The sequence below is a fragment of the Equus caballus genome, chromosome 3, assembly GCF_041296265.1.
Source record: "Equus caballus isolate H_3958 breed thoroughbred chromosome 3, TB-T2T, whole genome shotgun sequence".
Taxonomy (NCBI): Eukaryota; Metazoa; Chordata; class Mammalia; order Perissodactyla; family Equidae; genus Equus; species Equus caballus.
The window spans coordinates 50,106,671-50,126,471 of NC_091686.1; the positions used below are offsets into that span (position 1 = coordinate 50,106,671).

A 19,801-nucleotide genomic window follows, 5' to 3' on the forward strand; every position below is an offset into this window, starting at 1 on the left:
CTAGAAAACACATATAGATCCTGTTTCATAAATTTAATTTTGTCCTATTATCTCCTTACCAATGCATAGTGGGGAAAAAAGCAATTCTTAAAAATAAACACGTCCTTTGGAATTAGTTCAAGATCTAAAAGCAGAAAAAACTGTATCAATATTGACAATTACGAAATTATTTTAAAAGCATATTTTTAAAGTAGGTTGAAGATTTCTATCTTACTAGAAAAATGATATTCCTTCCTTTATCTGATTCTGGCACAAGAAACCTCTAACTTCAATGATCTCATTGGTGATGAAATGGACATTCATCTTACTGATGCTATGAAAAAATAACAGTGGACACGTCTCAGTTGTAAAGGTTATAAACATTAGTTGTCCCTGAAAATTTCCAAAGACATGAAGGAATAGCAATATAATATGCAAGTGATGTATTCAGCAAGTTAGCTAGACACTGAACATACATTCTCTGTATGAGATCAATCAATTTGTTGTCAGTCCAAAAAGAAAAGGAAATTTTCCTGGAATTTAAGTATGAACTAGCAACAGTAAAAGGTTCTATAATATGACAATATTAACTTTAAAATATCAGACAAGGATAATCAGTGTCAGAGTTAAGAAGTTATGCACGGAAAATGATTTAATCAAACACATGAATAGCTCAAAAACTCGGGAGAGGGTTAAGTTTCCTGTCTTAAGTATAAATGCTAGATGCCAATTAAATCAATCCCACTAGCAGGCAGAATCAGTTTCTGGCTTTTGTTCTGAATAAGGTGATGATCACTGCATTTTCTTGCACAATGAAAAGGCGACCACATCCCTAAATCAATATATCAAGGATCTCTGTTAGTGAACACAAACAAGGCTCACACTGGCATGTAAAAATTTCCACTTCAAATAGATAAATGTTGCTTTGTGACAGAGATGGAAAATAAAGAGCTTCCAACAAATAAAGATGTAAAAGAAACAATGGTACAGAGTCATTTAATATTATGTACAAAATTCATATTCACATATAGTACACAAAAAGAATCAGTCATGAAACTGAAAGGTATACTAAGAAACCACTCCTACCTTTTGGGTAGAACTCAAATTAGTTTACTGAATTTACTGCAAGATTGCTATTTATTAAAATGGTAGTCTAAAAGAATCATTGACCTTCTTGAATCACCTCTCAATTTTTCACATTTGGATTATATGATTAGCAGACAAGCCACAACATTTTTTCAAATCCTAAATTGGCTTCTGCTGTTATTTACCATTTGTATAACTATCAGAAACACTGACTTATTTTATTATCAGCCTACATGAAATAGAATTATAAATACCAAACTAAAGAGAAACTTTAGAAAGATAATAATGCAATATCCAAAATAAATTAATTTTGACCATCTACTCCTTTGGGTCATCTCACCAATTCTTTATCCATTATTATATGGAAGGACATAGGAATTTTCACAAACAAATAATACACAGCATTTATGGGACTGTATTTCTAGCTATTTTACTTATAAATCTTTAAATAAAAATTTTTTATTGAGGTATAACTGACATGATATTAGTTACATATTTTTAATCTTAAGAAAAATTGAATGGATAGCTTATTTGCAGATGCTTAAGTTTCAAAGATTTAAAATGCAATCTAAAATCACCTGAATATTATTTTACACAGAATCGAGTATAGAGAAAAACATTCATAAGCAGAGTTTACAATATTTTAGTCATCATTGACAAAAATGTTTAGGTCATTTTCAAATTGTTTATTAATTTTAACTGAAATTTGTAGATAACGCATCATAACACTCATTAATAAGATTACCCACACTTTATATCTGATTTTTCTCTGTTATTTACGGCCTCATAAAGATACGTATTGGGCAAAAAAATAAACAAGCAAGCAAATATTTATTTTAAAAAGCCTTTGGATATAAAGAATACTCACAATGTCAAAGACTTTGCTACATAAATTACGTACATCAATGATAAATGCCTATACATACTGACTTGGAAACATATCCATCACAGATATTAAAGAACAAAAGGAAAGCTGCAAAACAATATGTACTTGCTGGGGAGAGTGGTGCACATTAGAGCACAAAAATGAAGAGGAAAAAGCTGGAAAGATTACTTCTGGAAAGGAGGGAGGCAGGAAGAGGCTGAGCAAATTTTACTTAACAGTTTGTACACTTTTATATTGTTTGAATATTTTACAAGTATCATTAAACTTTAATTTTTAGATAAAGATATATATTTTAAAAGAGATCTTACCAGATATTAGTCAACATTCTTGATATTTTACACCTCATTAGTAAGGATCATATTATGACCAAAACCATAAAAGCAACAAATTTCAACTACCTGATAGTCAAACTGCAGAATGACTTCATGATTCATGTGCTATTTATCATTTACATACAAGTGTCTATCCAAAGTATGTATTATACGCATATGCATTCATAGGAACCGCATGTCGCATAACTAAGATCTCAAACATTCCCAATCAGCCTGTAAAGTTCTAGGACCAGGGACAGAGTGTCCCAGACTGACCAGTGCCTGGTTCACAGCTGCTAGGATATTACTTGTCTCACCCGTCCATTCTATTCCTCCATGACTACAGAGGGCCCACACTCTATCCAAGACTGAAGGACTGCCAAATCTTCTTGGGCTACTTGTATTTCATCAACAGAAGAAAACACACCTTTACGACCATTCCAAAAGGGACATCTTCTGAAATGCCTGACTCTCAATGGGTGGCGTGCAGAGTAATGCTTCCTGCAAGATCACTTTCCATAAAGGGAGATGAGCTGTCCTCTCTGGTTGCTTCACTTCCTGAGTCCTCTCACTCCACCTTAACTCATGGAGAAATAACAGCCCTTAAGGCAAATCCTTTATGGTATTTGCTCTAAGAAAGGGCAAAGCATTTTACAATGACTAAAACAGCCCAATAAATAAGGGGGTGGTGAGAGGGAATGCAAAACACATGCTCAATGAGAAGCCCTCAAAAATACCTACTAGCTAAACAGAAACTGGCACTGCTGAAGAAATGACTCAAAAAGCACAAACACTTTAAAATGTGCAAGTGTTCTATAATAAAGATATATAGATTCAGGTTCATAAAAAGGTTTGCTTCCTTATATATTTTACTGGGAAGTAAAATTTTTGTACCAAAAAAATAACAAGAGATGTTTGTTTAATGGCTACTTAGAGTATGCATTTAATGGCAAAGATATGATTTAGAAGTGACGCCACATTTTTCAAAACTATTCAAAGGGAGAGGCAAGTTATTTTAAGGATGGCAATAAATTTTTTTTATTTAAAAAATTATATTTCCATTTACTTCTAAAGGGGTATGGGAAAGAGTGACTAAAAAATTGATACTTTGATCAACACTTCATTAAATGAAAGGAAAGAAGAAAATATTTCCCCAATAAAATGAAGGTAAATATGAATTTCTGGAAAACCTGAGTGAATAGGACTCTTGCAAGTCAGATAAGCACCATTTAAGGCAAAACAGCTCCCTGGCTATTACTAGAAGAACACTGTTTCAATTCAACGTAATGTCAATTACTCTAAGACAAAGTACTTTCCTCAAACATTAAACCTAAAAGTTGATTTTGCATACAGAACCACCATTTGGCAAGCTAGAACACAGCAGTGTCAACAACGAATGCCTACAGCGAAGGATGCAATTGCCAAAAGGAAGAGGTTAATTCGTCATCTTAACAGAAACACCCAACTTGAGGGACTTGCGTAAGAGGTTGAGGAAATCTAAAAGACTTAGAGAGTAATTCTCAAATGTTTGTGTCCTTGAATCCTTGCACTGTGTGTTAAAAACACAGATTCCCACTCTCTATCCACAGAGATTATAATTCACTAAGTCTTGAGTGAGGCACAGGGACATGCATTTTTATTAAGAGCTCCAGCTATTTCTGGATACTGGCAAGCCAAGAAACCTCATTCCAGAGACTCCCTGACACCTCTCAAGTTTCTTAAACACACACAGTCCATCCACAAGCACCCAGAAGCAGGCCTGATTACTCCCACCCCACCGCAGGAACAACTCTCGTGGTATGCATAATCAATGAAGTAATTTGTGAACTTTTGCAGCATAGGATCAGTCAACACAATGGAGTCTCCATTCATAACGAATATTTTGAAGGGAGCACAGGCAGGCTAAAATCAGCAAGGAGAAACACAGCGCTCCTTTGGATACGAGCCATGTGCCATCCATCTTAGTGGCTATACCTTTTAAGAAATGGCCAGGCTGTAAGAGGTAAGAAAGCTGCAAACACCACAATCAAACCAAACTGCAAGAACTCATCTGAATCCCAAATTTTCTTCAAATTACTGTTCAGGAGGAGAACGGTCTTGAATTGCATGATTCTTGATGATATACTATGCTCAAAATTACACTGAAATTATGTTTTCTTCTCATAACCTCTTCATCTCAGCTGGTCAAGTTCCACACTAGTTAAAGTTCACTGACAAAATCTCTATCTTGGGAGTACTAATAGCTTTTAGTAACAAAGGCTCTGGTGTGAAATAAAAAAAAAATGTTTCTTATGCAGCAAAGTTAGGATTATATTCAGCTACACATACCAGAAAATCCTTCTACAGTGGGTTTTTTTTATTCATACTTTTTGATGAGGAAGATTGGCCCTGAGCTAACATCTGTTGCCAATCTTCCTCTTTTTCTTTTTTCCCAAAGCCCCAGTACATAGCTGTATATCCCAGTTGTGGGTCATTCTAGCTCTTATATGTGGGATGCCACCACAGCATGGCTTGATGAGTGGTGTGTAAGTCCGCACCCAGGATCCAAACCAGTGAAACCCAGGCCCCTGAAGTGGAGTGCGCAAACTTAACCACTCAGCTAAGGGGCCAGCCTCCTACAGTGGTTTTAATTAAAAAGAAATTGTTGGGCCAGCCCCGTGGCAGAGTGGTTAAGCACAGACCTACACCACTCAATGGTGGCCACACTGTGGTGGCGACCCACATATAAAACAGAAGAAGACTGGCACAGATGCTAGCTCAGGGTGAATCATCCTCTGCAAAAAAATAAAAGAAATTGTATTTTCTTTGTGTAAAGAGAAGGGCATAGGTAGACAGTCCAAGGCAGCTCCACAATGACATTACTGCCCCAGGCTCCTTCGTTCTTTCTCCTCAGCCACTCACATACAGAGATTTCTTCTACTTCTAATTGTCACAGTTGGTAGCAAGAAAGCCCAAGCACCAGGCCCACTTTCCTGAGAAGGAAAAGAAGGAAATCAACAGGGAATGAGGGGAAGCTGACTCAGGGAAACAGAAATATACGCTAGGAAACATCCACTTAGACTGCACTGCAATGAGTCTACCAAGGGAAGCCTCTCAGCTAGGCCCACTGTCACCCCAAAGAAAGGAGGGCACTGGTAGTCAGGAAAAGGGGATGAAACATACTGGACAGGCGAACTGCAGTGTCTGTCACCCACAACGTTATCGTGAGAAAAGTCACCTCAGCATTTCGGTCTAGAAGCTTACTTATGGTCTAAGACACCAATATATCCTACTCACAAAAGACCTCTCTTTTACCTCCTAGAGCTTTAGCCCTATAAATAAGTATAGCATTTTTATCTAGAAACTGCACATAAAAGCTTATCTAGTTTACCAAAAGCTAAAGGATCCTTATTTGACAGTATTCTCTATTATTTGGTTATGTTTCCAAATATAAAAAATGCAAAGACTATTTTAAGGAAAGAAATGCTAGTACTAAGCTAGATATTTACAGGCAGTAACCTACAGATCTGTACTGAGTGGTTGGAGCATGAGAAATAGTAACTAATATAATGGAGGCAAAACGTACATACATGTACAGGAGTCTTCTGAGAGGTGAATCTATGGGATCTCAGAGAAGCACACTGATTCCCCAGTGCTGCCTTCCCGACCTTGAGGAGGAACTCTGAGACCTTCTATCCATCGTTAGCCCAGGTGCATAACCTATTGGCCTTCACCACACAAACATCACATGATTTATGTTTCGTAAGTGACAGGAGAGCCAATGGAGGTGATAATGTTCCTTAAGGCTTATGCACTTGTTGACTCACTTCAACCACATAATTTCCCAACAGCATTTATATTACATTGGCCATGCAGTGTGTGAAACAAACGCTTTTATTTACATTTTATCATATCATTTCACTTGATGATACACACAATCACTTCATGATATGAACAATAATATATAACCAAATGGAGACACACTGCGATCAGAATCCTAGAGTGCAAACAGGACTAAATGGACAAGCCTAAGAGAAATAACCTTGGAAACTGGCAAAGATGGATGAACAGGACAGAAATAGAATTTAGCTAGGTGATTTGTACTTTCTTCTGTCCTTCGTCAAGTAACAGATGCCCATGAGGCATGTATTCACCTTGTGTTCTCAAAACATTAGCTTCTCTTTCCACTTTCACTCCTTTCCTTCACAACACACCTTCCTCTCAATAGCAGAGACACACCTGGTGGGGGAAGATCCCCTGAACTCAGGTAACCATCCTTTTATCTAGTCATTTGACTAATCATGTAAAGCTTCAACAAAGTCACCCGTGACAACTTATTGTCCAAGAGCCCCATGCGGGCATAACCTCCCTGTGTCTAGACAAATACTAGGCATATGAGCCTAGTCCGGTACACACATATGATCATGACCGATCTCTCCCTCAAACTCTCGCTGCACTCTTTCATCCTCTGATAAAGCATTTCCACGTTCTGCTAAAATTCACTTTTTAAGTCTGTAATCTCTTCAAGGAAATGAAACATACCTGATTCATTTTTCTATCTCCAGAGACCATCAAAATTCACCAAAAGAATGAAATGTACTTTTAATTTCCCAATTAAAGAAATAAGAACTCCACAGAAACCAAATTGTGTTAGAAACATACAGGAATGTCTTCCTTTACTGTTTTATTACTCAGACTTCCATGAAAATTTCTTTAAAAGGCAATGAGTCTTTATTTCTAAATATTTATTGACGATTATATTACTGAAATGGATAAAATGACAATAATATGCACTCACAAGAGAATTCATTTTATAAATTTTTAAAAGTTTTATATTGATTGCTTTCACATACACATTATCTAATTTCCTTCTCAAGAAAGTTCTGCAGCAAATTATCTCAATTTACAGTTAGAATGACTGTTGCTTGGTGATTTGAAATAAAGTGCCCAAGCTTAAATAGCTTAGCTAATAAACAGCACTAGGGCCAGAACATCTGATTTCAAATCCAATGCCTTTTCACACCTAAGACATATCATGACTCTCAGTATCTCCTGACCAGCTGAGCTTCTATGGGCAAGACACAGGATATCTCTGCGCTTCCCTCAGCTTCCTAGTTTGTAAAATGAAGATGATAACTCCTCAGAGAGTAACATGAGATACAACTAAAGTGTATATGAAAGAGCTTTGCAAATTACTTACAGCATATTTATGTTGATACATAAATAAGTCTAATCTTCAGATATAAAACATAGTTAAATATACTGATCCACACAAAGTAAATTAATAAATTCTCTTTTCCATAAAGTTCATATTTTCAAACAAATTATTTTACTGAAATGGCTTCTCCACAAATTTTTAGAAACTAAAAAAAGTCACTATGTTTTCTTCTTCCCAATTTATAGTCTTCAAATTTAACTTTCCCTAAAAGTTAACTCCTATTCAACAAAAAGAAAAATGTTTTCAGCCATTACTTAACTCCATTTACCAACAATAAACTGAAGATTTCAATGACAACCCAGAAGCAAGTTCCTGGTTTTTTTTCCCTTCCTCTATAAAATTACATGTCACACGGAATGGAATGTGAACCTGAAAGATAAAAGCGCTGAGCAGGCTAGATACCATGATCTCAGATTGGTAACACCTCACTAGCAGGGTGCTAGTAAAACCATACTTTGCACAGAATGTACCTTGTTTCTGGAGACATGTAGGAAATACATCTAAGGTTTCAAAGTGGTCCCTCTTGGGGTAACTGATTAGATTTCAGTACAAGAGGTGAGCGGCGAGACTAAGAAGAGGCACTGATATTAACGCAGTGTTTCCTAATGTGTGGTACTCACGATGATTCTAGAGGGTACAGGGGTGAAGAATTTTATCTTAACGCGTATTTTAAAATATAACAAAGATATCAAATCCATGATTCCATAAATGTGAATGATTAGAATTAGAATAAAGTATGAATTTTGATTTTAAAAGCAGGACAGTAATCATGAAAACAGTAAGCAAATATTTTTAGGATATGGCAAAAATCATTAACAAAGTAGACAAATGACAAGTCTAGAAAACACTTATGATGAATCATCTTTATTTTTCTATAATAAAGTTATCCATCAAATAAAATGTTTTATATAACACAAATGATCCAGGTTTTTTTAGCAGAAATAAACAACTATGGAAGAGGAAGTTACAGATTAAGAGAGATTTAAGAAATTTATAAACCAATCCTAAAGTAGCGACCTTGTCTGGATCCTGAGTCAAAGAGACTGTTTAAAAAAAAAATAATTATTATACATACACAGATATATATACTTATTAATGACAACTGGGAAAATGAGAACACTGAATATCTGAGACTGAGAAATTACTGTCAACTTTTCAGATATGATAAAGGTATTGTGACTACATTTTTTTAAAAAGAGTTATTATCTGAGTTACATACTGAAATATTTGGATGAAATACGATAGCTAGAATCTGCTTCAAAAGAATCCAGAAGTGAAGGGAGAAGTCAATGAGAATAGAGATAAAATGAAATTAGCTACAGTGTTGAACCTCAGTGATGGACACATTGGGTTCATTACATTATTCTATTTTTATAATGTCAAATTCTTCCACATTAAATATTTTAGGTTTACATTAAGAAGTATTTAATAAGTAACAATTACACCAAAATTTATAATTATGACTAGAGAGGAACTGAAAACTAAAGTCTCTTACTTCAAAACTAAATACGAGAAGTTAGTTTTTCTGAATGTTTTCTGATATATAATGCATTTTAAAACACACCTTCTCTCCTCATTCACCCTCCTTTACAACTCAGTTTTTTTACAATGCTATGTTAACTATTCTGTCACTGTACAAACACTTCATCATACACTACATTTCAGGAGCAAATAAAATAAAAGTCATGCCCTCTCTATTTAGATACTTTGAGAGTTCCAATATCCTCATAAGTCAAGAAATTCATCAAGGAAAAGGGTAAGGAGTTAATAATTAAGTAAGTAATCTACCCTTCCTTTCTTCTGAAACTTTAACTTTTATTTTCCTGTCTACTAAATGTAGACAACGTTCCATATCACAATTACCAGATGAATATGACTACAGCGACTGATTTTAAAAGGCCAAGTTCAAAACACATTAGTCACTCACTACTCAACACAGTAACTTTAGTCTCCCGCAACTAAGTTAAAAAAATGAAAACCATGACAGTCCTTTATGAACTTGCACATAAAAAGCAATAAACAGAGATGCACGCGTCCATACTGAACTCACACCTATTTGTTAGTTAATATCCAAAGGTCTTAAAAGTAATGCAAATCGTGACATTTTCATTTCTAAAAAAGAGGTAAAATGCTTTTGGATAGCCACTTCAAAGATGATTAAAAATAGAACTACACTTTACAGTCAATAAGGAATTATTTGGAACTATAAGCAAAAATTCAGAATATTACTATAGATAAGTATCTATCAAATTAAAGAAATCCAATACAGACAAGGCAATTTAAAAAGAAAAGATTGAGATTCTGAAAGCATAGGTAATCTTTAAAAATGAATAAACTGTCTTAATTGAGCTTAAAATAATGCATCAACCCCACACGAAAATTAATTCCAGACGGATCACAGAGTTTAAAAATGTTTAAAACCTAAAAAAGCAGATGACAGGATGGAATATTTATTAAATATCTCAAGGGAACTGACTTTCTAAGTGTTGAAGACATACAAAAAAATAAAGGAAAAGATTTGAACAAATGAAAATGATTAACTTCTGTGTGTCAAAAATGTACAAACAATAAAAATGAAGAGACTGGCAGAAATATATTCAGCAAATGTAATAACAGCATAATACCATTAAATATAAAGGATTCCTGAAAACTGAGACTATATATATCATAATTATTTCCATCTTATACAAGAGATCCTGAGCCATGGGAAAAGAGGAGTGTCTTAGAATATGAAAGCAATAATAATATCAGTTTCCAGGGGAAAAAAATCAACACTTTTTTTTATTGTCTGTACTGGTCATTTGCCTATTTGCTCTCAAATCAATTTCCTGTTCTTTGCCCACTCCCTGAACAGCAGGAACTACATTCCCCAGGTCCCTTGCTCTGGCTTCTTGGAAAAGTCCTCCCAGCAGGAGAAACGATGGCAGAGGGTAGAAGGAGGAGAAAAGCCTTGTTCTTTCTCCCCCATCTTTCCCCATCTTCTCTATGGTTCCACCTCTAGTCAGTCAGCCCCTGGCTCCATGGTCCCAGCTCTGGATTGATGCCCTCTCTGTGGTTTCAGCTCCTGACAGATAGCCCCCCAAGTCTAGGCTCTAGTAACACCTTATTTTCCACTGTCTCTCTTGGTCCTAAGGATGCCAATGGTTTACCACTGTTGCTCATCTCTAGATTGCCCACCATACTCTGTTTGGTTTCTCTGCTCTGCCAAAACCTGTTTACCAATTCCTTGTATTAAAATTTCCTGTTTAGGACATCTAGAGTGTTTCCATTTTCCTAACTGGACCCTGACTCATTTAGTTCCTAAAATCAAGAAACTTAATGGGAGATTTCAATAGAAGAGGCAGGTAATTCAAAGTAATGCTTACTGGATCTTACTTTTTAGGGACAAAATAACAAACATTAAAACACAGAAAACTGAGATGTAAAAATTACCTATGACCCAGAATCACTTAACACGAATGATCCTTATGTATATCCTCTGTGGCCCACATTTATCTATAAACTCATCATGGTGAATAAAAGTAGTAGTGTTTAAAGAATTAATTATATAAAAAGACGGCTGCTAATTTAGTAACCCACTATTAAAATGAGCTTCCTCTCAAACTCTTAACTTTTTCCTTCTTCCCATCCTCCTAGTGACATTTTCTCCAGGAGCAAGAAAAACTCAAAAGCTGGTGAAAGGCAGTGGAAAGTTTTATACGGAAGCTTGAAAATTAGACTTAGAACAACTTTTGCCAGTATATTTCTGCCAGGACTAAAAGCTCAGAATCAAAGCAAAGACAAATACCATAAAATGATGACAATATGGGTGAGGACATATAAATAGGTTGTATGTGAAAAATAATGCAAGATATGATAAGACTACTTTATCTATATCTTATCCATATCTTAATATAAGAGAGAATAATCTAAGAATGGTTTAGCTTCTCATCATGGTTTGCCTTGAAAACAATCCGGTATACAAAGATCTCAACAAACTGCCTTAGAGCGTCATTTTGACTAATGAATATTGGGAAAGACAATGAGTTAAGAATAAAGTAAAAAAAGAAAGCATACCGAAATAGTGGTTTCAGTGTGTTTTGCAAAATGAAAAACACCAGTCTCTAGAAATCACTGATACTATAAATTTGAACCAGTGGCCTAATGTTCCTGCTCATACACTAACACTTACAGCCAGAGTGAGCTTCACTATGACCTGGTATAGTAGTAATACTACACTAAACCATATTCTACTGGTCACAGAAACTTCATTTAACTTCTTGTGTGTTTGACTTGCTATCAAAAGTGAAAGATACATAAAAATTAGTAGTCAGAAATCAACTATTATTTTATATGTACACTTACAAAAAATGAATGACAAATAGAATACAGGTTCATTTGATTAATAACTTTTCATTGATTTTAAGGAGGCTCATAGAAGACTTTACTAAAATAAAATTTTACAAATATATGTAACCACAGTTCAAATTTTCTTAAATTTTTCCTGTATTATTACATTACTTCTATTCCAGGCCACTTTTAAAACCCAGTTTAAAATGAAAAACTAAAAGTCACAACTCTACTCTTTTCCTCCAAATTTCAAGTTTTAAAAAAACCTATAAACATGGAAAAGTCAAAAAGGTCAATTCCAAAATAGGAAGTCTCTCTCAAATAACACAGGCCACTTTTAATGCGTGAAGAATGCTTAGACACACAAATCAAGACAATGTTCAAGAAGGTTACAGAGTGCATCTCCAAGGTAGACTACATGCCAAAATTCATTAATTTGTATTGAACTTAAATCGCCTTTTCCTAGCCCAGGGTTGAGAACCTTTAGAACTATTCTCTAGTTTCCAGGATACAGCAGGCTAGCTGTACTTAGAGCAGCTCTAGTCAAAGGCCACCCAAGATACGCCAAAGGTAACATGGCCAGAAACAGAGTTCTGCCCAGGTCTCTGAAACCCAAACCCTCTCTTCTACCACACTCCCCTCACCCTGCCTCCACCCAACAGACACAAAACAGTATCACACACAAACTTTTGAAGGGAGAGGGGACTGGAGAAGGAGTATGTGTGGATGCTTGGACCAAATACCCAAAATGATCTGAAATATACCTCTATCCTAAAATATTAACATTTCTTGCCCCTCCTTCAAGCAAATGAAAGGGCAGGGTTTCACTGACGCAAAAGGTAATACAGTTGATTACGAAATTTTTAATTGGGATAACCTAGATAATTGTCTAGTGATAAAACAAGTCTTAAGAAGAATGAAGGTTTAATAACGATAAAATAAATACACCTAGGAAAAACTGCCCCACCCCAAGAAAATATTTAGTTACTTTTAGTTAAAATTTCAACAGAAACACAGTCTAGTGACTATAACAGAAGCCAAGACAGGTCACCTATGGTTACCAGTTCACCTGATCAGTTAGTTGATTTCAAAAGGTCATTCCTGCCAGGTGTAAACGAAATGTTTTCATGATCATCCATTGTAATGAGACCAAAGCTTCCCATGAAATGTTTCTGAAAGCGAAACTTAAAAGGCAATTTCCAATATCATTTGACAAATCTGTAAACAGACTGAATCATTTTACATATTAACATGTTACTTTATGATTACCCAACAGATACTAAAACTTCTCAATCTCCATTATGAACTCGAAGAAGAAGGGCAGAGCCAAAATCGTGGAGTAAAGAAAAAAATAATCCTGTTTTGGCTTACCTTTCGAAGCGAATGCTATTGTAAGGGTGATGGCAATGAAATTAAATGAGTAGTCACCGCTCCATAAAGTTATTATAACTAAACTATATATTTAATCTGACCCCACTTCTCATTTATAATCAGTTACTCCTCTTACATATAAAAATCAGTACTATGAATACAAATACCAATATTTACAACCTTTTGAACTTCAAATAAATACTATTAAAAATTAACACCAGTCCTGAATAAAATAACATGGCAATCCACAGACTTTTCACACTTCAGAGAAAGTATTTACTGTGTACCACAGTACTGTGTACTGTGTTCCAAAAACAAACAAACAAAAACTCAGTATGTTGACAAAGTCTTATTTTAATCTAAAAGCAAAATGCTTCTGTCCTATCAACTAACCTGCTGCAGATTTTAATACAACTAACCTTGGGAAGTAACTACCCTCAACTCTCCAAAACCAGCTCCTACACTCTCCCCCTCAGTCTCCTCCAGCCACTCTGAGTCTTGCCATACCTCGAACATGCCAAGCAAATGCTCATCTCAGGGTCTTTACCCCTTGCCCAAAATGCTCTTCCCGCACTTCCCTGAAATCTCTGCTTGATGTCACCTTGTCCACAAGGCCTTATTTGCTCGCCTTCTATAAATCGGTAACCCCCATTCAACCACCATCCGTTTCCCTATACACCTTTGTTTTGCCCCACATATTTATCAACAACTTGTTTTTATTAGTTTACTACGACAGTGCCTGGCATATAACAGATGCTCAATAAATATTTGCAGAATAAGTAAATAAATCAATGAATAAATAGCAATGATTTATATTTATTTGTGTGACTAAAGTTCAGAGCAGTTAAATTTTATATTTCATAAAATTCATAGAGCTGTGAACAGTATGACCACACTCCACCTCTCCTAACTTTGTCTAAAGATGACTACATTTCGGTCAGGCCCCCATCCCAGCTCCAGCTGGCTATGGCCAGAGAAGAAGGATGGCAAGGAAGGAGCACAGGGACCTACACACGAAGGCTGCTGATGTTGCAAAAGCTCCCGGAATGAGACAGTACAAATGGCAGACACACTGCTTAACTCGTCTAGTCTACATTCCACTTACATATTCTCTCTTACCATTGAATTTATTCTTCACTGGAGAAGAAAACTGTTCCCTAGAGCAACCGCCTCACCAGCAGCACAGCTTATCATGTCACTTTAAAAGAATTAAAAAGATAAAAAACCATAGTAAACGGCAATCACTGTGGAAAGAATGTCTCATTGGAGGTAGCACTGGTGCCAAGTCTCCTTTCAAATCTCTTCGAGAGTTTATGCCAGCTCATGACAGAAAGGAGGAGGAAATGGCTCATTCGTTCAACAAATATTTATTATGTACCTCCTCTAAAAGAAGATGCTTCATGAAATAATTCAAACTGTGTGTGTGCGCCCGTGTGCACACGTGTTGAGAAGGGAGCTTCTAAAGAATCTTATCTAAAAACCTACAGAAAATAAAACCAGAACTGATTTGGAAGATGACGGTATCTAACAAGTGATGGATCTAGAAATATTATTTCAATCATAGTGGCAAAACTGCTCCAACTAGATATTACCAGTAAATATTGATTACTATAAGGTAACCTTTATTATTATTAGGTAACTTTCACTGAGTACCCACTATGTGCCAGGCACTTCGCATGTGTTAATTTATTCAATTCAACAATCCTATGATGTAAGTATTATTTTTACCCCCACTTGACAGTTAAAGAAGCTGGGACACAGTTAAGTAATTTGTCCAAATCTATAGAGCTGGTAAACTATAAGCTGGGATTCAGCCCCAGGCATGTGCTCCAGAGCTTACACATGCAACAACTACAGTAAAGAGCAGGGACAATATTGTCTGCTAAAAAGATAATCTTAAATGGTAGTCTGGAGAAAATAGAAACACTAAAGAGTCATTGTAAAAAAAATCAATAAGAAATACAATACTAATATATTAGCTTTGGTAATAAAATATTCACAGATGCTTGACCATCCATCATTACATAATCACAATTGTATGAAGAGTATTTTTTAAGGTTAGAAATTAATTATTATTAGATTACTTTAAATCTTAAGATAAAAATCATTAAGAAAACTATATCTAAAGCAATATTTCTTTTATACTAGTATATTATTTTATCATCCTTGATGTAATACAGATAATCATAAGTTGGTTGTAAAGCATTATTTTGCAAATATACCCCAAAATTCACAGGAAAACTCATTCTTTCACTGAATTTATAAAAAGTTGACCTTAAATACGAAGTATGAAGTTACGTCATTTGCTAAGGCAATATGAGTTTTACTGCGGAACTACAGCGATATGATATTGATGACACCTTTATCCATTAACAATGTTTAAGGCAAGAAAATCTGAATTTACTGAATTGTGAACTGTTGGCCTTCTCTTATTAGATGTTAACCCTACTCAAGTGACCTCCCTGAAAGGTTGAGAAATGAAAAACTTTAAACTTATCAACTCCCTCCAGCTGAAATAATAAAAGGATCACAAAACCTAACTTTTGGCATTGGGTGCATTAACCAACCAATAGACTAAAACGTTCTTTTTAAAAATAGCCACATTTTAAAACCTTTTTCAGCTCAACATATCTGACCTAGAATAAACATCCTAACACTCACTCTGTCTTTGAGGCCGACTCTAACAAAAGCGTTACCAGCACAATCTGTAAACAACTCCTGAATGTGTATGCAACATTGCTCTACTGATGTAGAAAAGGTCGTAACATCACAAGGAAACGAAAACAGAAGCCATCTGGGAAACAAGCTGCCTCTTACAGTGATAATAAAAACATTGAAAGGAACACAAAGTAGAAAAATGTAATCAGTGTTAATCAGTGTGCAAATAACAATGAAAAATAATAATAATGTACTTGTTCTAACTATAAATAACTTTTCAAAACAAACATATATTAAAATGAGTATTTCAATTTCAAATAGCCAACAAGGAAACTATGTGGTTATTCCTTTGCTCAAAAAAGTTTGGGGGGCTGGCCCCGTGGCTAAGTGGTTAGGTTCGCGCACTCCGCTGCAGGTGGCCCAGTGTTTCGTTGGTTCGAATCCTGGGCGCGGACATGGCACTGCTCATCAAACCACGCTGAGGCAGCGTCCCACATACCACAGCTAGAAGGACCCACAACGAAGAATATACAACTATGTACTGGGGGGCTTTGGGGAGAAAAAGGAAAAAATAAAATCTTCAAAAAAAAAAAAGTTTGGAATTACCCCCTGAAATTTCTATCAAAACCTATTTAAAAACACACCCGCTTGCAGATACGGTAAGATCACAAGAACAGCAACCCACTCTCTAAGCTCAGCTCTGATCTAGAGGAATCAGACTCCCTCTCAAGTCCCCACGCCCTGTCCCCCCAACGCCCCACTGTTATCCTCCTCCCCACCCTGAACCTCCTTCTCTCTCCTCCTGGCACTGGATGGACCCCCCCCACCCCCTCCCTCGTCTCACTCTGCTTTCCTCCTTGCTCAGTGCACGCCACCAGAGTGGCCTCTCTCTATTCCTTGAACACACCAGGCTCTTTCCTGTCTCAAGGCCTTGCACCTACTGCTCTCTATGCCTCCAGTGCTGTTCTCCTTGCTCTTCCTACGAACGCTTCTTATTCTTCAGTCACTGTTGCCTCCTCAGTCAGAGGGGCCCGTCTTGCCACCCAATTTAAAGTAAAACCCTTACCCCAGACACTCATCCTCTTCCCCTGATTATTCCCTAGCACATCATCTTATTAAATCACACTGCTTATTTATTTATATACTTGTGAGTTATCAGTCTCTCTTCCTAGAATAGAAGGTCCATAACACTAAGAACTTTGTTTTGCTTATCCTTGTATTTTCAGTGCCTAGACCAGTACTGAGCACACAGTAGGTGCTCAATAATGATACTGAATAAATGACCATGCCCAGATGGAGGTATAACAAATTTTGTCTGCTGCTGCTACTTGTGTGTCTCCTCCATGTATTCTATGGAGCCCAGTCTAGAAGTTTCCTGCTATTCTGACATAGGCTGCATGGTCAACACACATGTTACTGCGCTCTTTTCCTGGCTCTGATTACATATATGTCCTCTACGTCCAAGCTCCTTCCTATAGTCCATATCAGGTTCCATGTGCCTTTCTGTCAGTAAGAGAGACCCACCCTCTGTATCCCAGGCCTAGAACACAGTAAGGGATCCCTAAATATGAGCTGACTAACACCTGCTCCTCTCAGGCTTAGCATGAGTCATCAAGGGAAGGGCACTGGCCAGAAGATGATACCAAGAGGATGTACCCTGCTGGACCAAGAATTTACCATCTCTCCTAAAAGAAAATGAGGAATAGTAAAAAAAATCTCCAAGAACTAAGCTTGAACATAACTCAATTATCTGTTTCCTAATTTCTTCCCCACGAGGTTCCTTGATCTTTCATGCAAATAGCACACACGCACACACACACGTGCACACACACAAATCTCTGCCCCTCTGAGGCTCTCCTAACCTCCAGGACAAAAGTGTACAGAGAACCATGAAAGGACCATCAAGCCCATTGCTCAGAGCAGCTCCTAACCTCTGCACTATCCAGTCACACAAAAATCAGCCTCCTTACTTAATAACTATACTTCTGCACTAGTCCTATCATATCTGAAGTGTAAGGTTTAGTTCTAGGAGTTATACATAAAAAGACATTTAAAAGCTGAACTACTTTTAAAGGCAAACGCTCAGGGGTATAAAAAGAGGCAAACTGTCATGAGAGAAACATTTGAAGAAACGGCTTCCTACAGAAGATCCATAATACTCAAAGGGAACTAGGCCTCAGTCACCAAGTGACTGTCTGCAACGTGAGAAGGGGTTATCCTTCGCTGTGTATGACACTAAAACACAGAAGTAAAACCGCTGGGTCAAATATACAGAAAATAAATTCCGGCTGACACACAGGCAGACTCCATACCTTGGAAGGCAGGCGGCTATTACCTGGTGTAACTTCTGGGGCATTTCCTAGAAACTTAAACCCTGACTAGGACTAAAAACAAAGAAAACCAAAATGTTTCATCAGCCAATTCTAACCATCAATCATGTACATTAACAAAACAAATCTGGAAAAAACTTGATTCTAATTGCAACCCAGCTTCCCATTTGTCTATTATCATTATGATCATCAGTCAATAGTTACTGAACACACACTGGGAATTCTAACACGATCTAGAGAAAATAAGACCAAAGTGTAGATTTTTTTCCTGGTGAGAGAAGTTCCTGATTTAACAAAGTATATGACCTATTTATATGTACTTAAACTGTCAAATCTAATATGGAGACCAAAACTTTAACTGATCTCTAGTCCATGGCCTCAGCAGGACCGTAGCTGGTTCTTTTTAATTTAAATATTGCCACTTTAGCTTAATAATGAGGAGCAAAACAAAACCTAGTATAGCCAAAGTCTTCGGTAAATTTAACATTCATTATTAAACTTTATAGTATTAAAACACTATCAGTAGTATGCCATCTTAAAGTCCTCTACATCTTTTGTCACAAAGATACAGCATCATAAACAGAACTAAAACTTGATGTCATATATTATTAAAACTGCCATTTATTTCCAAAAAGGATTTGACCGATGATGACTGAACTCTGAAAAACAGGAAGAGTAGTTGCTGGAGAAAAGGAGATCTGACACGTTTAGTCAATAGCAGTTCCATTGTACCTCTGCCTTAATCTTTTTGCTTAAATGATCTAAGTAATAAAAGCTCCATAATAAAAATATTTTTTAAAATAGCACAGCTACATACAGTTCCCAAACATTAGTGTACAAAATAGAACTGAAATGGTACGTGAGAAACATCCAGAAAGCATGTGAGAATCCCTAAACCTCCTGAACTCAAAGTCTGGGGCAAGGTCTCAGAATCTACATTTTTAAAATCTCATTGATGATTTTGATGATTAGTTTGGAAACCAGTCACATTTCTTCTTAATAATCTCAGTTAGTCCCATTTATACAGGTCTTTGATTCCACAGCATGTCTTCTCTCTAAGACACACACACACAAACTTGGCTGTCAGCAGTGAAAGCTGCCATCTTTTCCCAGAAAACAGAGTACCCTGGTTAAAAGCATTACTACTACGCAGTTGGACTAGTTTCAAATCCTAAGCCCAACCAATTACTAGCTGTGTAACACCGGGCATCTTATTTAACTTGTCTGTCCCTCAGTTTCTTCATCTGTACATCAGAGATATAAAATCATACTTCCTCAGAGGGTTGTTATGAGAATCCAATAATCGAACATGTGCAAAACATCCAGAAGAGGGCCCAGACAATAACAAGGGCTCAATAAATGTCAGCAGATTTTCATTATTATTATTATTATTTAATACAGGAAAGAAAGAAGACCGAAGTCAGGTGGAGCACTCAAACAGTTTGAAGAGCACCTGGCATATGTATGTGCCTTAAAGGATGGGTAGGGCTTTGGGGATAAGAAGAAACAAAAGTAGTGGGCACAAAGAATAAAGGGACCAAGGACTTCAGGGTTCAAAATAGGCATTGTGGACCATAAACTCCATTGTATTAAGTGGGCCCATTTACATCCAGTCCTGAACGGCAAACAGGCAAGTTAAGCAATAATTCAACAG

The 19,801-nt window shown here is 36.4% G+C and overlaps 1 protein-coding gene across 18 annotated transcripts in view; it reads right to left on the reverse strand.

Annotated features, from left to right (window-relative positions):
* Window positions 1-19,801, reverse strand: part of PDLIM5 (PDZ and LIM domain 5) — a 196,673-nt gene that overhangs the window by 164,215 nt on the left and 12,657 nt on the right. The window contains exon 1 of one of the 18 annotated variants that reach the window (XM_070262246.1): window positions 5,832-5,966. The exons of the other annotated variants lie outside the window; for them this stretch is intronic. The gene's annotated coding sequence lies outside the window, so the exon portion shown is untranslated. Of the gene's footprint in view, window positions 1-5,831; window positions 5,967-19,801 lie in introns of those variants that run through there. 18 annotated transcript variants of the gene reach the window in all.